Source organism: Mesocricetus auratus, unplaced genomic scaffold, assembly GCF_017639785.1.
Source record: "Mesocricetus auratus isolate SY011 unplaced genomic scaffold, BCM_Maur_2.0 Super-Scaffold_100009, whole genome shotgun sequence".
Lineage (NCBI taxonomy): Eukaryota > Metazoa > Chordata > Mammalia > Rodentia > Cricetidae > Mesocricetus > Mesocricetus auratus.
The window spans coordinates 51,466,097-51,484,257 of NW_024429193.1; the positions used below are offsets into that span (position 1 = coordinate 51,466,097).

General features: G+C 45.9%; 1 long non-coding RNA gene across 1 annotated transcript in view; it reads right to left on the minus strand.

Moving 5' to 3' along the window:
• Positions 1-18,161, minus strand: part of LOC110342120 — a 73,084-nt gene continuing 54,923 nt past the window's right edge. The window contains exons 2-4 of the long non-coding RNA XR_002384119.2: positions 1,019-1,076; positions 270-350; positions 1-116 (exon numbers count right to left, since the gene is read on the minus strand). This is a non-coding gene — a long non-coding RNA (uncharacterized LOC110342120). The remainder of the gene's footprint in view (positions 117-269; positions 351-1,018; positions 1,077-18,161) is intronic.

Consider the following 18,161-nt stretch of genomic DNA (forward strand, 5'->3'; position numbering starts at 1 on the left):
TTAAAGTGTAAGCCATTCTCCTTTAATGAAAATGTCCCAAATTGCCCTAAATTCATGGTCCATATCCTCAAAGCCCCCAAGGCCATTTCCTGGCCAGTCTCTTGCTCTTTTGAAATCTGTAAGAGAAAAAAGAAAAAGAAAAAGCTTTGAAAGGTCATCCAGCCCTGATGGTACTACCTCATATAACCCCAAACCAAACAGAATGCACAGTCTACCAGCACCGCATCATGTGACATCCACTCCTCCTACCCCGCCCTCCAGGGTCTTACCACAGCTCTCCTCTGCTCCAAAGGTTCCATCTGGTGGGCATGCTGCATTAGGTTTTGCTGGTCCACAAAGGCAATTGGAATCTGGGTAAATCAAATGAGGAACCAACATTGCAAACTTTAAGGGACTACCAAGAAGTGTAACAGTAGAGACCCCTTCTCCAGATAACCTCTGACCTTCCTTCCCTTTGCCTAGCATTCTAAATTCTTAAGAAAAAAATCACAATGAAATGATTAAGACATTGCTAAATAATCTTTCTTTAGTTGGAAAAACAAAGCAAAACCTGGTGCCTTCAGAAAGTATCAGCATATGTGGCAATCCACCCATACCCAGGTCTAAGTCTATGCATCAGCCAACACAAAGTACATAAATTGATGTCAGGTTGAACTTACAGAAAAGTAGTATGCTTGTCTAAAGAATTACAGTAATGGGGCTGGAGAGGTGCCCCCCCCCAGTGAATGACACTTGTTGCTCTTACAGAGGATCTTGTTTGAGTCCCAGGCCCTATACGGTGGCTCACAACCATCTGCAACTCTAGTTCTAGGGGACATCACATGCTCTTCTGCCATCCACAGGCACCAGGCATGCATGTAGTGTAACAGGCCCCTAGATTTTAGCACAACTGACACCATGTTAGAGCCACCATTCTAACCTTAAACCCTAGCATGTAGGTCCCAACACCTACCAAACAGGAGCAAAGATGTAACCCATCCTGGTCCACAGCCCCAGGAAAATCCCTAAATGTACTAACCTTGCTTTCTGGTTCCTGCGTTCTACTTCTTGCTAACCACATCCAGGGAGTGGGCTTTCTGCACAAAAGACAGAGGGCAATAAGGTTCAGGGCTGCATGATGTGGGCAAGTTCCTGTGCAGTCGCTGGCTGGCAAGAAAGACTTTCTTTTTGGCTTTAAGAGTGCCCATGTAAGCTGGGCGTTTGTGGCACACACCTTTAATCCCAGAACTCGGGAGGCAGAGGCAGGCAGATTTCTGTGAGTTTGAGACCAGCCTGGTCTACAAGAGCAAGTTCCAGGAGAGCCTCCAAAGCCACAGAGAAACCCTGTCTGGGAGGGGGGGAGAGTGCCCATGTAGCTGGACAGTGGTGGCGCATGCCTTTAAATCCCCGCACTCAGGAGGCAGAGGCAGGTGGATCTCAGTGAGTCTGAGGCCAGCCTAGTCTACAGGGTGAGTTCTAGGACTTCCAGGATTGTTACATAGAGAAACTGTCTCAAAAAAAAAAAGAGTGTCCACGTGGAAGTCTCTGGTGGACTTACCTCACAACATTTGTGCACATGGATACAGGCATAAAAAAAAACATGGGTTTTTAAATAAAGATTGTAGTAACTAGTGCTGGAGACATAGCTCAAGCAGGCAGCCCTTGCCTAGTATTTACAAGGCCCTGGGTTCAGTTCCCAGGGCTGCAAAGAAACAATATTATGAAAGAACTATTGGAACCAGAACCAGAAGTCAAGGCTAGCTGCAATGCTCTGTCCAGAGGTAAACTTAAAAAGACAATACAGGCCTTGGATGCTGAAGACCCACCTAGAGCAAATCATCCCACACACTGCCACCTAGGCCTCCTTTCCTGATCTGCAGAAGGCTTATGCCTGGTTTCCTCAGATGGACTTTGCAGAATGGTGGCAATACTCCCTTCATCTTCTCAGAGTACTGGCCCTTAAATAAATAGGATTTCTGTCCCACCAACCCTCAGCTCATGATTATTGGTTTTTGAGCAGTGAGCTCAAAACAGTGGGTCACAACAGAAATCCACCCAGGAGTTGTCTGGCTAGCGGCCTTACCAATTTATGGAACCGACTGTCAGGAGAGTGGAAAGACTGTAACCCAACCAAAACAAGATGGTTTGTAGAAATGACAACTACTTCAGACCAAACTCTCTGGCGTTTCACAAATCCCAGCCTCATGTCTGGTGTTCCTGAGAGGATAGGGAGAATAGATCTTCTCTCATACATGAAAGAGGTCACAGACCATTGCAGTCCCTCACACGGACAGAGCCCCGGAGAAGCTGGCCTGGGGCTGCGTGTAAAGTTAAGGGTCTTTTCCCATGACACTCTGGGTGGATGTGCCATCATGTCTGCTGAGCCAGCTCATTCGTTAAGTTGAAATGGAGGGAGCTGCTCCTTAAGAGCCAATTGGCAGTCAGGCCTGATCCTCATACAGAGTATTCTGAGCAGTTTCTGTCCTGAACTCTCCAGAGCCCTTCCTACAGCTCTGCATTCTTACCACCCCCTTCCCATTAGAGTAGATTCTACTGCCCAGCAAGCCGCAGCTCTTGGCTTCCTTCTGCCGTTCCCGTTGTCTGTCAGCTGTCTAAGGCTTCCCTAGTATTTCCAGGAGTAGGAAATGCCAGTTCAGTAGAGGAGGGGTAGAGATCACCCTCCCTGCCTGCTGGCCCACCCTCTGGCTATGATGGCAGGGAAGCTGGGAGGGGAGTGTGATGGAGCAGCCAGTAACTGATAACGGCAGGGAGAGGCACATCCACAGTTACTCAGGTGTGAAGCTGGTGAGCCCAGGAAGCTAAATAGGGTGTGAAATGCCTCCTTAATGTCTTTTCCGATGTGGAAGTCTTTACACACTGCCAGTCTAGGCAATCAGGAGCCAGAAGAGATGGGGTCTGCATATTCACTTTAGGATGTACTATCTCCATCTGTGGGCCATACTCCTCTCTGATCTCCTCTTCTCTGCCTTTTTCCAAACTTACCTGTCACAACTGCTCTGTTAGGCCTTGGGAAAGACTGATGCTGAGGCCATGGAAATAGGTAGGGGACCAGGGATGGGGGAGGACTAGAAATTGAAGAAAATTTTTCCTACCTATTTCTCTTAAGGAAGGTAGTTTTCAGATCTAGTAAACTTACTATAAAAATAAAATGCCCTACAGAGAATGGAGAGCCTGTATATAATGTAAAGTCCTCAAGAAAAAGACTTTTGAAGACCTTAGGAAAAGGCTGGAGATGTAGGAGTCAGCCATGTAACTTCATGACACAATGCAACTTCCGCACTCAGTAGGCATCACAAAAAATGTTTTGCCTTTTTGGACCTCAGGTACATGGCAGATTCACTAAACCTCTTCACTAGACCACTGGGCTAAGTATTGGAGATCAAATTAATAATTGCCACATTAACTATGTTTCTTATGTATAACCGGGCATGGCCAAGGCATCCTAAGAACTTTATCACACTGAACTCTTACAGTCGATCCATCAGGTAGATGCTGTCAGTATCATGTTAATTAAGCAAGAGCTTCATAGTCTACCTCTGAAAAGCAGTGGGGCAGAATTTAGACCTACAGGTCAAGTCCACATTCTTAACCATGCAGAAGGGTGAATCACGGCCCTCTTCAAATGTATTTCTTTGGCATATTTTGATTTGGTTGCTCAGAGAAATGGCAGGCCACAGGAGTGGCCATGAAAGTCTGCCTCTGTGAAAGAACATGCCATCTATGAAGGACATTTGTGAAGGAAGCAGCCAGGGAATGTAGCCAGGCTGTTCTAGCAGGCATCTTCCTTCCCTCGTGGAAAGGAGCTTTCCCCAGGAAGAAAACAACAGAGTGAGGCATCTTCACAAGTGAGGATGGTCATGAGCAGCGGGGACAGGACGGCACGTAGTGCTCGCAGTGTTCCTCAACTTGACCTTTTGTGTCTCATTCCTCCCCTAAATAAAGCTCATGCCCTACCCCTTTCTTTGTCTGCCACTATATAAACTTCAGCTGTCTGGCCTTCATTTGAGTCTTGTGCTTTGTATATGGCTCTTGTATTTTTTACATGTTAACAAACTTGTCATGTTTTCCCATTAATATGTCAACTGTCCATTTATTTATAGACAAAAATGATTAAATTCTCAAAGGCAAGGAATAATCTTAACATTTTCCTACACCAGACTAGGGAGATGGCTCAGTGGGTAAAGTCCTTACCGTGCAAGCATGAGGACCTGAGTTCAGAGCCCCCACACTCATAAAAATGCGGGGTCCTGAGGTGCACATCTGTAACCCCAGCCCTGGGGGAGGTGGCAGAGCTAGGAGGTTCCTGAAGGCTCTCTGGCTCATCGGTCTAGCTCAAACAGCAAGCTCTAGATTCAGTGAGAAGCTATCTCAAAATCAAAATAAGGTGATGAGTGACAGAAGCCACCAAGCCCTTGCCTCCACATGCCCGTCGCACACTGCACACGCATGCGAGCAGACACACACAGTCTTTAAGTTTAAATTTTTCCCTAAACTACTACTATATACTGCTTCTCAAGACAGAAAGGAAGAAAGAAGGAAAGAAGGGAGGAAGAGAGGGAGTGAGGAAGAGAGAGGAGAGAGACAGAGAGAAATCTCTCTCTAATGGCCCTCACATTCCAAATTTGACCCAACACCTGTTTTTGTAAGTAAAGCTTTATTGAGGGCTGAGACAATGGGCATAGACCGTAAGTTTTTGCCTCACAAGAATAGGGGTCTATATGTAGAACCCGGCAGCTGCATAAAAAGCCTGACACATAGGGCCAGCAATGGTGCCATTCAGGTCAGGGCTGCTGTTGAAGGTCATGTCTGGGTCCATGGCACTACTGTAGCCTGTGTTTATGTTCGAGGCTCCTGTTACCATCAAAGACCACACTGATGCCAGGGGCCTGGGCTGCCACCTGGGGTCATGTTGGTGTCCAAGGGCCACTCTATTGTGGGAGCTCTGCAAATCTGAGTGGCCTGCACTGATGCCTGGGGCCAAGGTGACATCTGAGCCCAGGCTGCTGCAGGAGACCATGGGTGGGACTGAGGTTCTACCACAATCAGGGTCTGTGATATCTGTGGCCTGTGGTGCCACCAAAGGCCACACAGATGCTCTGCTCGGGGGTCTAGGCCACAACCTGTGGCCATGTTGGTGTCCAAGGGCTGTGCCACTACCAGGGCCATGATGATCTGGATGGCTTGCACTGCCACAAGGGGCCATGGTACCATCCACTGCCATGGGTCATGTCTGGGTCCCTGGCCCAGAAACAGCTAGGGTCTAGGTTGATGCCCATGGCTCTTGTTGTCACTGGAGGTTGAGCAGATGTCTGAGGTCTAAATAGCCACCTGAGACTCTGTTGGTGTCCAAGGACCTTGCTGCTGCTGTGGCCATACTGATCTGGGTGACCTGTGCTGCCACTGGGGCCATGGTGATATCTAGGATTGAGATGCAGCTGAGGGCATGTCTGGGTCCATGTTCCTGCTGTAGCTGGGGTCTGTGGTGATGTCTGCAGCCAGTGTTTCCACAGGGAGTAATAAGAACGATGCCTGTCAATATCCACCCACATCCTGGGCCTTGGGTTGGCCCACGCTAACATCTATGACCTGCTGGAGTGTGTGAAAGGACTGGTCCTATAGAACCATAACCGCAGGATCTCCATGACTCGGGGCAACAACAGGATATCCCAAGAGGAGTTCCTGTGAAGGTCCAGTGATGATGGTGTGCCAGAGGCCTTGAACCAGACTAATGACTCATTGCAATGAACATTTTGGGGGTGACTGATTGGAAAAAAAAGGGGTATACTGCATGTCACACTGCAGTTCCCAAAGCCACCAGGATGAAGAGTGTTGGAAAGAGGGAGAATTGAAGTGGTTTTCATTTTGTTTGTTTTATTTTTAATCAATTTGGGGAGGCATGCTGCAGGGGTAAGGGGGAGATATAGAGGGACTGGGGGTGAGCGGGATTAAGGTGCATGATGTGAAATTCACAAAGAATCAATAAAGAATTATGTTTTTAAAAAAACAGACACAGAAGTACACAGCTGTGCTGGGGGAAGCAACAACAGGAAGATCACTGGGACTCACTCACTGGCTGGTCTTGCTGATTTTGAGTTAACAGAGTTCCAGACTCAATGAAAGACCTTGTCTCAAACAGTAAGATGGAAGATGATAGAGGAACATACCTGACCTCTAATTTCCACAAAAACACAAATATACGTACACACACACACATGCATACACACACACATAAATGCATCACACAAAATAATAAAATAAAATAAGGCTTTATTGCAGCCACACTCATTTATATCTCCATTATCTATGTCTGTGCTTACACTATGATAGCAGAATTTAATGAGGGTAACAGAAATGACATGGGCCACAAATCTTTTTTTATTGAAAATAATTTTCTCCATACAGTATATTCTGGTTATGATTTCCTCTTGTTCATCTCAGATCTCTCCCAGATACCCCCCATAGAAAATTAACAAATAAAACAGAAGACAATGCAAAAAATGCCTCAAAACCAAAAATAACCATTATGAGACAAAACATCTCCAAAAGTACCGCGTTCATGTTGGCCATCTACTGCTGGGTATGGGTCCTCCCTTGAGTGTGGTTTGTGTGCAGGCCCCGTGTGGGCTGCATAGTCTCTGGGTTCATTTGTGAGTCAGTCCTGCTGGGTTTGAAAGGCACTGTTTTCTTGGTATCCTCCATCCCCACTGGCTCTAAATCTTTCTTCCCCCTAGTCCATGAAGTTCCTTGAGTCCTGAGAGGGAGGATTGATAAAGACATCCCAGTTAGGTATTCCAAGGTCTCTCCGTCTCTGAACATTGTTCAACTGTGGTTCTCTGCATGAGTTCCCATCTACTGCAGGAAAAGGCTTCTCTGATGATGACTGAATCAGACACTGATCTATGGGTATAGCAGAATGTCCTTAGGAGTCATTTTATTGTAATGTTCCTTTAGCAGGACAATAGTATTTTGTTTTATGGGCCACAAATCTTAAAGCATTACTATATGGTCCTTCTGTGTGTTAGACATTCATTCCTGTGACCAAATACCTAGCAGAAATCAGGGGGGAAAGATGGATTTCAGCTCATGGTTTCAGAGGACTTGGGCCATGGTCACATGGGCAGAACATCATGACAGCAGGAACTTTACTTCCTGGCATCCAGGCAGCAGGGGAAAGTGGCATGTAGGAAGTGGCCGGGGAAGATGCCCTCCCAGTGAGTGACACACTTCTTCCAACTAGCTGTCCCACTGCAGCTACTCTCTCCTCCTCCTCCTCAAAATGCCAAACGTTGTTGCGTTCACTGGTTCTCCACATGTGTAGTCCATATACACTGTTTGTATATGTATACCCAAGATTCTTTTGTTCAGCCTTTATTAAATGATATCTAATGAAAAAAGCATCAAGTGAAGAAGATATTGACATAAGCACTTTGAAGATGTGAAACCTTAGGTTAGCTTGGGATTTGGATTGACAGATGAAAAGGGCTAGAGAATATTTACATATCAGAAACAAAAATTTGGTCAGATCCATACTTCTCTCAAATCTTGTCATCATACAGTTGAGTGTCCATCTAAGTCTGTTTATGAAAAAATTCAAAGAATTTCTCTATCTTATTTGGTCGTTTAAGAGTTCTAAGAACTGCCTGCTTCTAACCAAGAGGCCATTGAAGTTTGCTGCCAGAGACAGCGTGTGTGAAAGCGTTTGCAGTGGCAAATTGTTCACTTAGAGTAGCTAAGCTGTGTCTATCAAAGGAGGCTGAATTTGTCTCACCCTCCTCGTTATAATTAATCCACTGCCTATGACCTCACTGGTCTTGTTATAATTTAGCCAGTGAAAAAAGACTCAACCGAGCCTCTTAAAATTAGGAGCGTGACTAAAGGCTTTCCTTCTGCTAAAAGAAAATTTATTTGGAAAGTCAAATAAACAAGTGGTCCTGACAGATTAGCTTCAAAACACCATGCAGAATGTTGATTTTCCACGACAGCACAGTTGTTGTGTCAGGAGGTTTGATGAGACAGACCGCCTGAAGATCTCTCCCTCTTTAATGCCTGGTGTGGGCACATCTTCAGGTCACCAGCCTACTGTTACTCATTCCTACTCACTCCAGGTCCCAGAAAAAAAAATATGCAAAGTGCATCCCCTGCACAAGCCAGCGGCCTGAATCCTCATTGCTTCCCTGCAGTTGGCCCGCAGAAAGGCTCTGGGAAAGCTAGCTGGGGCTCAGTGTGGGGAAGTTCCCTGGAGGACTCCAGCTGTTCTCTTACCCAGCCTGGAGCCTCCCTGAGCCAAAGACCTGTGACTGGAAAAGCAATTTGCTTTTCGGTGCATTTTCCCCTCCCAATCAGGGGCAGAGAAGTGGTACTAGCTGCTGCTGCTGAAGGCTTTTGGGTTAGACACAAACACTAATGGAATGACAGCTGGTAAAAGGCAAACAGCCTTGTCATGCCAGGTGACTCTTGGGGGAGTTGGCTGGATGGCCCCAGAAGGGCTGCCAGAACCCCATGTGGTGGTATTCACTATAGCTTTCCATGCTAGGCATGTCGGAGCCAGGGGATGACTTCTCTCACATGTCCCAAAGCAAGTACCTGATGAGATATGTGACCCATATGACCCCAGGAAGAGTGGGACAGTCTTTGAATGACCTGTTACTCAATAGTTTTGGTTTTGTTGTTGCCTTAACTGCCCTCAACAGAGATGATCTTGAATTTCTGGTCCTCTGTCTCTACTTCCCCCTCAAATGCTCTGAGGTTGCAGGCATGTGCTACTGTGCTCAGTTTTATGGGGTGATGGGGGTTGAACTCAAGACTTCCCGCTTACTAGGTCAGTTCTCGATCAACTGAACTACATCCCCATCCTGCAGCTCAACAGCCAACAACTGAACCTGCTGTCAGTTTGCCGGCTACACCGGGAATCAGATCTATCCCAAAAAGCCATTATCCCCTACCCCCAGTTTCCCAGGTGCTGGAGGGCACCTGGATACCCAGAGGTAGCCTTCCCTCCCTCCCACCGTCAGCATGCAGCTGAACGCTTCCAGGAAGTGGTGACTCCCTCCTCCCCGTTTCCTTTTTCCTAGGCTTTAACGTCTCCGCTGTTACTTCTTCCTCCTTCTTTTCTTCCTCTCCCCTTATGATTTCCCTTTCCTTTAGAGGGTTCGTTTTCTCAGCTCTGGTGAAGTGAGTATACGTTGGATCTGATAGCAAGGCTGCAAGGTACAGCTTCTAAGTCAGAGAGACTGGGTTTGAGCTATGAGCTCTACGACTCATGAGCTATGGGAGCTTGGCGAATTCCTCTAGCTCCCTGGGTCTTGGCTTCTTTATTCCTGTAAGAACAGGAATCATACCTATCTTGAAGTTATGAAGATTAAAAGAATTCTTACAGATAAAATAACTGGACCAGAACTGGTAACCAATAAGGTAAGCCAGGCCCGTTTTCTTCCTTCTTTTTTCTGGAGTCGATAATGGCATCCTGTTGGACAGGCATCCTTGGAGAAACAGCCCAGGAGACTGATCCATCCCTATTATATTCCAGTCTGCCCACACCCTAGGACATCTGTGTCCCTTATGATTGGGGGTATGCCTGGATAGACCTTTCAGGGTCCCCTCTGTAGTTGTGGAGGTTAAAAAATCCTTCTCTGATGTAGAGAGCGATCATTGTTATTTAGAACCTCTTGTAAGTATTGCTATCCTTTTAAAAAAAAAAATAGCCCATCGTGTTAAAAGAATAGCTACCTTCAGTCCCATTCAACCCTCTTCCCCCTCCCCAGCTTCCTAATGAACAGAACTTGGGCTCATAGGAATAGCCGATGGCAAAAAAGGAAATATTTCACAAACAAACCCTCCCTCTGTGACCCTGTTTATCTTCACCTGCTATCCTGCCCTCAAGTGACCCTGACTAAGGACATTCGGTGGCCTGGTTACTAGGCAACGACCCCTCCCTCATTGTCCTACATTCCTCTGCCCCATCCCCCTACCTCATTTCCCCATATAAGCTTGTACCAAATCTTCAATAAATACAGCTTGATCAGCTACGTTGTCTTGCTGTCCATTTCTCTTGTCTCCTGTCCCCTCATTCCAAGTTCCGGTGGGCTTGACCATCACTTGTGCCATATTGACAAAGACACTCTGACACCCCCCTTAAGTCCTTTCCCACCTCTTTCTCTTCCAGGATATCCTCTTTAAAAGTTTGATGATCTGTGGTCACAACAGTATCCATTTGTCCTAGAATGTCCTGTTCCAGTAAATTGGCAGTAAGGCCTTTCTTTGATCACTAAGGGGCATATCTTCCCTTAGTCCCCATCTAGGCTGGTCCAGTGCATTAAGGCCACTGTTTCTCTTGATTGGGAGTCACCTCCCACCCCCAAAACTGAGGGCCCAGGTACAAGCTTCCAGGTGGAAGGCACTTCCTCCTCCCAGAGCACTGTCCTGGGAGAGATCTTAAGTACCTGTAGTGCTGATCATGCCCATTTGGGCATGGCCACAGGTACGTAGAAGATGCGGTGATAAAGAGCTGGGATACTGTTGGAAGAAGGGCTGTAGATCAAAATTTGACCTGGAGGGGAAGCCTTTAAACTAGAGGAGGGGCAGCCTCCAACCCCAAAGGGAGGAAGCCTCTCTAAAGGTAGGATTGGAAGGTCTCATACCCTGACAACACAAACCTACTGGACTGTCCCCTTGATTGAAGGACTTCATCCAAAAATGACGGTTTTTATAGGTGGTAAGAAGTTTCACAGGGACAGACAGTACTGTTGAGGAAGATTAACCTACACAGGATAGGGATGTCATATGATATTTTATTAGGGAGAAATCACTTACATGAGAAGCCGAGGACCCAAGTCAGCTCTCTGCTACTCTGTGAGACCTGACCAGAACCCCAAAAGAAAGCAAGTCCCCTTCCTGTTCCAGAACCCCATCTCCTGTTCCCAACAGCACAGCATAGGTAATAGGGATGGCGGGGTTAGCTCCCCTATTTGCCTACATTCCTCCTTATAAAAGGCTCACCATTCGATAAACTGAGATCTGGGGAGGATGGCCTTAGCCACATCCAGCCAGTCCTTAAGGACGCACAGATGGTAGGCAATGTCCTGCTACAGGGTCTGTGCCCAAGGGGAATTAGGGCCATCTTCCACCACAGCCTTGCAGAGCTCTTTAAGATCCTTGGCCTCCCAAGGATACCAGTCTAGAGGTCTGCCTGGCCCGGGGTCCAAGTTTACCAGTTAGGCTTGGGAGCCCTAGTTGCATCCTCCTGTGCCTCCTTGATTGGGTAGGCCTCTGAATAAACCGGTACCCTAGGTCTCGACCAGCCATTGTCTGGTTGATCATAGGGTCCAGGTCCTGCAGATTTTCCCTGAGGGCGGTATAGGGGGACCCAACCTCCTCGCTCCTGGGAGCATAAGGTAGGGGTTTGAAGTTATCTGGGGCAGATGGTTTGGCCCATTCCTCCTCTGCCTCATCTTTGGTGGAGCTCTTTAGTCCCTCTCCTCCCTTCTTACTGAAAATACACTTACCCACACTAAGGGTCTCACTTACCCTGAGAAACTGCTTGGCCTCAGTCAAGATTTAGGTCCTTTGTGCCCCTTGTTGGGTGCCAGATGCAGGGTCTTAGCCCAACCATGGATGGATAAGCTGAGTCCAAAGAAGGGTAAGTATGCTGCTCACCCATTCCACAGCCTCCCAGAATCCCAGAGACAATCGGATGCAGCAGGGAGTCTAGTCAAGCAGGAACTCATTTATTGTCACACAGAAAGCATCTTTTAAAGCAAAAAAAACCTGCAGGGTGGGGAAACAGTCAGCCAATGGTTTTAAAGGTCAGTTTTTCACGTGCCAAGGTGCCCTATGTTTTACCTAGTGAACAAGAGCTGTTCATAAAGTGACCTCATCTGGTTCGATCTAGGAAACCAATCATCGTTTTTACAAACAACTCAGGACTTGTCCATCTGACTTCCCCTCAGCAGGATCTTTGACTGGCTCATGTACCCTACAATTGACCTCTATCTTATAGACATATGTGTGTATACAAACACACACACACACACACACACACACACACACACACATCAACTGGGATCTAGCACTGAAAGCAATCAGGTATGCAGGGAACAGAGTTCTGAATGGTTCACATAACCAGCCAGGTTTTCCAGGGCCGGTTGACAATTAGTTCAATTTCATCCCTCTTTTTTAGCTCTAGAATGCTCAGCCCATGAGTAGAGAGTATTCAGACAGATAGCCACAGGCCATCAGATGTCCCCACACCCCAAACCCTGCATTACATACTGCCACCCAGTGTCTGTTCTGAGATAGGCCTGCTTTTCTGTGTATGAAGAATCAGCCAATCAAAACACTTCTTCCTGGAAGTGGGGGAGTCTGTCTTAACTCTTAGACCCTTTCACTTACACAGAGGCATGATTAGTCAGACCACTGCATATGGCCCAAGGGTCTCCCTTGGTCCTTTCCATCCTAGAAAAGATTTGAGGACTATATAAAGCCTGAAAAAAAAGTCCCCAGCTGTGATCATGGATTTTCTAGAATAAAAGCCATAATAATAGCCAGTAACACTAGTGTGACTCTTTGAAGTTTCTGAAGGATTTTTACCTGTTTAAAGTCTGTCAAAAGTAGGCTAAATGCTACAAAGAGTGACCCCAAAATTTCAGCAGTTTGACAGAATGAAAGTATTTCTTGTTCTCATCACAAGTCAGTGCAGACAGAGATGAACCTGGTGGAAAGGAAAATCTGAAACAGAGACAGGGGAGCAAGGCTCCTTTCACATGTCACTGTCAGCACCTAGAACTCAAGTCCTTATCTTCCAGTGCTCAGGTAGGGAATGAGATAATCTGGGGGGGCCACAGGAGAGGTTTCTATGGAATTCAGAAAATCGGTTCTACCCACGTTTGTTGACAGAACTTAGTCACAGGCCCATCCAACTCCAAGGGAGGCTGGTGCCCAGAAGGGAAGGAGCCAGGATATGAGTAACTCTGTACTATCTTTGCTATAACACCATGAGACAAGTAATTTCCCCCAGAACAGGAATCTAAAACTGAGAAGAGATGATGTGCCCCATATACCAGTCAGTAAATGGACTTGCACATGTAACTCCTTCTATCCCTTAGCTCATGAAGAACTTTTTCCTCCCATGGATACAAGCTGCTGGGCAATTTATGGAGTCTTAAGCATGTCCTGACCCTGTCCCTGCCATCTCTTTTATTCCCTGCAACCAAGTATTGGAAAGCAGGAGAGAACCATTACTGTACACTGCCCCCCATTACCTCCCAGAATCTGACTTCTTTACCACAGAGGTGGAAGTGGGCCCCACCCCTTGGGGTTCAACTGTGGAAACAGTGGTGCTCATAGGCTATTGCATTTCTGGCCCTGGGGAGAAAACATGGTCCTCTATTTCTAAGAGTGCACAGTCTAAAGACAGAAACATAAACTTCTATAACTTGGCTTGATTAGACATCAGCAGGTCTCTGAAAAGTGCTGTGAGAACACACGTGAGCAGAAAACTGATTTTCTCAGAGTCAGAGAAAGTTACAAAGAGCAGGTCATGCTACCCCTGGACTGCAAGTCAGAAATAGCTGGGCATGGGAGGTAAAGGAGGCATGGCAAGCCAGAAAGGAGCATTTTCCCAGATGCAGACATGAAAAATGATGGGCAAAAAGAGGCTAGGAAGCAAGGAGGACCCTAAGAGAGACATACATGGTCCCCAGAGAAGGGGAAAGGGACAAGATCTCCTGAGTTAGTTGGGAGCATGGGGAAGGAGAGAGGGAGTTAGGAGAAAGAGAAGGGGGAAGAGGAGGGGAGAGGAGGACATGAGGGAGCAGGAAAATCAAGTAAGGAGAAGAATAGAGGAGAGCAAGAAAAGAGATACCATAATAGAGGCAGCCATTATGGGTAGTCTTCAGGTCAGTTCCAGTTTAATTTCTCTATGCCCTGCAGTCAAAGTGTGCTAGGTCTTCAGCAACAGGGTCTTACCATCTTGTGATGATGAGCAACCAAGAGCAATGGCAGTAGCCTATGTGCCTCTACTAGAGTCTCCATGACCAGTAACACATTTTTGCAGCAGTCATTACTGTTTTTATCTAACTGATGAAGAGCCTCACTGCGACCCATTAAAAACTTATAAACTGACCCATCTGTGAATTGGGAGACTGCAAGCTGTGCCCATCAGGAAATCAATGTCTTAAAGACTTACTTAGAACTCTGCTCTTAAGTTTGTTTTCTTAACTTTAGAGTAAAAATTCTTCCAAAAACAATACACTCTGTTGGTTGCAATCCAAAGAAAAAAATTTTGTCTATGTCAAAACATAGTGGTAGCAATAAAATTAAGCTCAGGGGGTAGATGAGTACTATGCATGGAAGAAATTGGTTGGCTTCCTAAATGCTCTTAACTAGAACTGAATTAAGAATGTGCAACTAAACCTCAAGTTTACAAAGGTCATTCAACACCAAGGAGATGGAAAACTGTTTTGGTCTGAGAATATATGTCAAAAATAATAATAATTAATTGTTAATTAATTAACTAATTAACCAGATAATGAAAACAGTTGAGCCAGGAAGATCTGTTTCCCACCTGCTAAGAAAAACTTCCTGAGAAGAGACCCTAGAAACTCAGCACAAGGATGATTACAGGTGTTTCCCATCATGCTGTGGCATCCACCCCAGAGTTTCTTGAGAGTGATATAATTAATTGGTATTGAAGATGACTGCAGGGGTCTCCAACTAACTTTTTGCTTGCAGCTTGAAGGATACCGCTTTACAAGTTTGATCTCTCTCTCTCTCTCTCACACACACACACACACACACACACACACACACACACACACACACAGAGAGAGAGAGAGAGAGAGAGAGAGAGAGAGAGAGAGAGAGAGAGAGAGAGAGAGAGAGAGAGAGAGAGAGAGAGAGAGAGAGAGAGGAACTCCATGCATGGTAAGTTTGATGGCCTTAAGAGTTAGGAAAGGCACTCACATCAGCTAGGCAAATAGGGAGAGCAGTGGGTTCTCCTCAGTCACTTAACACAATTCTGCTCTGTTTGTAAGGGGGAAAGGTTCTTCCTCACCAGGGAACTCAACAAAACATTTACCAAGGACTCTGTATATTACACTGAGTAGATACAGCCAGATAGTAATTAGTATAAGCCAAACTTTAGTAACTTACACTGTTTCAGGTTTCTTTTTATGTGGTCCTAGAGAAGGAGAAGCTGACCGCTACAGAGATAGCTTGGGTGATTCTCTGTTTTGAGTGGCAGACTTGTGTTATGTGAACTTTTATTTGTTAAGTATATCTTTCCCCATGGTGCATCTGATTCTAATCATATGTACATCCAATTAATAAGCATTAAATGGAAAGCAGAATATTCTTCCTAGTTCATTAAAAAGTCACAGTTTGCCTTATTTGCATATATCCAGAATCCCTATAGATCAGATTGGCCCCTATCTCCCAATCTTTAATATATTCAAAGTATATGGTTTGAATAAAACTGGCCCCCACAGGTACATAGGGAATGACACTATTAGGAGGTGTGGTTTTGTTGGAGAAGATGTATTACTAGGGGGTAGGCTTTGAGGTCTAAGAAGCTCAAGCCCAGGATAGTGGTTGGCTCACTGTCTCTTCTTGTTCCCTGGAGAGCCAGATGTACAACTCTCAGTTACCTTCCTAGCACCATGTCTACCTGCATGCCACTATGCTTCCCACGTTGACAATAATAGACTAAACCTCTGAACTGTAAGCCAGCTCCAATTGAATGTTTTCCTTATAAGAGTTGCCATGGTCATGGTCTCTCTTCACAGCAATAGAAACCCTAGGATAGAAGTTCATACCAGGGACTAGAGTTTTGCTGTGATAGTTCTGACCATGCTTTTGTTTGGAGGAATGTGGAATTTGAGAGTTTGGATTAGAAAAGCAGTTGAATGCTTTAAGTGCTGCTTAACAAGCCATACTAGTAGGAGCATGGAAGACAGTGGTGCTCAGGGTGATTTGAACTGTGGAGGCCTGGTTCAAGAGGCTTCAGAGGACAAGAGTATTAATATGTAGCCGAGAGATCAGTTTTGTGATATTTTGGTGAATTATGTGACTACTTTTTACCCTTGCCTAAGAGTAAGCCTGAGGCTAAAGTGGAGAGTTTTGGATTAATTCCATTGGCAGAGGAAATCTCAAAGAAACCTAGTATTGACCCTGTCATATGGTTATTAGCGTTCGCTCTTATGAAAATCTATAATGAAAAGTAGCAAGCTGAGTAAGCAAAAATGCAAAATGTACAGATTGAGGAGAAAAGGAGCACCAGGAATTGGAATGCAGCTAAATCCTGTGTTCAAGGAGATAAACAGATTAAAGAAGAGCTAGAAGTTAAATGGAATACAGGAAGTGGTAGCTTAAAGGAAAAACCCCACCCAGCTAAGCTTCCAATTTGTGAAAAGGGATTAAAGAACGGTTTGGGTCCAGGCCTGGTGGTGCATGACTTTAATCCCAGTACTCAGAAGGCAGAGGCTTTCGGTTCTTTGAGTTTGAAGCCAGCCTGGTCTACAGAGCAAGTTCCAGGACAGTCAAGCTGAGGCAGTGAAGGAAACCATCAAAAACACAAAGATGGTGAAGATGTAATTGAAAGAGGGGGCTATGTTCCAACCCCAGGAAGCAACAGAACTTGGCAGCTTCGGTCACATGGTTCTGGCTTTAGAGTCAAGGATAAAAGAAAGGGGAAATGGAATCTCCCTCTGTGACTGAGAAAAGCTCCTGAGGCCAGGTGTGTGGCAGGAGTGTCCCTGCATGGAGGCCCAAAGAGGCTATTGTGTGAAGCTGTGAAGAGGAGGCCTGGATTGCCTTGGAGACCTCAAGATGTTGGAGATGGCATAGTTGTGAAATAACTGCCAAGGAGAGCTGCTAACGGGGATTGGAATCAGCCCAAGAGAAAGAAATGTGTTGCAGTCAACAAAGATGAAAGTAGTTGGAGATCTGAAGAGTGTTCGACATCAGACATAGAGATGCAAAGTTTGGAGTTTCCCCTGCTGGTTTTCAGTCTTGCTTTGGTCCAGTATTCCCTTTACTCCATCTTAAAATGGTAACGTATGTCCTGCGCCATTACATGTTGGAAGCATGTGATCTGTTTTTTTATTTTTATTTTATAGGGGATTATAGTTACAAAATTGCATGAATCTCAGAAGAGAATTTGAACTTTTAACGTGTAAATACTGTTGAGACTATGTGATAGACTATAAGGACTTTTGAAGTCGAGATAAATGCATTTTGCATTGTGTTATAGCTACAAGCCTATGGGCACCAGGGAGTGGAATATGGTGTTTTGAATAGGTCTGGTCCCCATAGACTCATGTGTTTGAATGCTTGTCCCATAGGAAGTGGCACTATCAGGTGGTTGGTTGATGGAGCAGCTGCTGCAAGTGGGAAAGAGCAGCAAATGTTGTAGTGAGGTAACCAGGGGCCTGGGGAAGAGGAGGGATGCACATGGGAGTGAGACGCAGCTTCCCAAGAGCTCATAGTTGATGGGCAACTGGGAGCGCCCCGTTAAATCTGAAATTCAGGTAAATGAGAGTTGCATGAGGCATGTCTAACCTAAGAATCATTGTTTATCTGAAATTCTATTTTAACTGTATTTCCATCTGCTAGACTCAGCAAACATAAGAGAGAAGGAACTGGAAATGCGAAGACCCAAAGGTGAGAGCATGTGTGACATATTCTAAAGACAGTATGGAGGGTGCGGTGGGGTATGAGGTGGGAGAGGAGGCTGGAAGGGAAACAGGTGCCTGAGCACATGAGCCCATGTGGAATGGAACAGTGCACAGAGAGCAGTGGATCACACGGTCACCCTCTAATGGCGTCTGCTCCTGAAGAGTCATCTGGAAGAAGCCGGTAAAGCCACTGTGTAGCACAGAAATGAGAATCAGGGAGTTTTGTGGGCACCAACACAAATGGGGACATCCTAACATGGACAGGGATCGTGAGTACCCTTCCCAACTTCCTCCCTTCTCATTCAGGGAAAAATCAAGGGTTAACCAGGGTATCCACCACTTTCTCATTCTGTATGGGGAAAACCTGGTTAACACCACTGCTATCCACAGACCTCGGGCTGGGCCCACAGGCAGCTATCTCCGTGTCATTATGCATTCAGTTGCTTCTGTTCTTCCTAAATAGGGCAGAAGGGGAAAGGGGGAAGGGAGAGG